Below are 698 nucleotides of genomic sequence, written 5' to 3'. Positions count from 1 at the left end.
CTTTTAGTGATGGGGAGCTCACTGTCACTGAAGGCAGCCCATTTTATTTTGGGACAGGTCCGATAGTTTGGAAGATCTTTGTTATGTAACCCTGCAGGTATCTGTTGAACCTCATGGTTGATCACTTGGGAGCCTCTAAAAAACCTAGTTGATTTAAAAACAAGAATCTTTTAAAATTCCACCCAATTAATAATTAGGAGATCTGACTAAACCTGTGATTTCATTGGTATTTAAAAGCCCTAGATAAAGAAATTTCCTTCACCGAAGTACTGTTTCCAACAGTATTTTCAATATTGTCAGAGAATTGTCTAGAACCCTGAAAGGTTAAGTGATTTCCCCAGGGTCATACAGCCAGGGGATGTCAAAGGCAGGACTTGGGCTCAGGGCTTCCAAGATTGGCCCTCCATCCACTATGCCACTAGTATCTCTGTCAAGTCCTAATCAGAGAGGTGAATAGTTACTGAAGGTTTTTTCATCGTGGGTTGTGTATCTGGAGCTAACTTTCTATATTTAAAAGGGTAGTCCGACTTTCCTTTGATAGTCATATCGTTCGTTTGGGGCTGGCCGGCCCCTGTTTTGTAGAGAATATAACAGGCCCAGAGAAGCAAAGACTTGTCCAGAGACACACATGAAATTACTGGGATTAGAACCCGGGTCTTCAGGGATTCAGTTTCTCTTTTTGTAATATCCCAATGAGA

Source organism: Vombatus ursinus, unplaced genomic scaffold (genome assembly GCF_900497805.2).
Source record: "Vombatus ursinus unplaced genomic scaffold, bare-nosed wombat genome assembly UNPS02005236.1, whole genome shotgun sequence".
In the NCBI taxonomy this organism is placed as follows: domain Eukaryota; kingdom Metazoa; phylum Chordata; class Mammalia; order Diprotodontia; family Vombatidae; genus Vombatus; species Vombatus ursinus.
Note: the sequence above shows the minus strand (reverse complement) of the source record.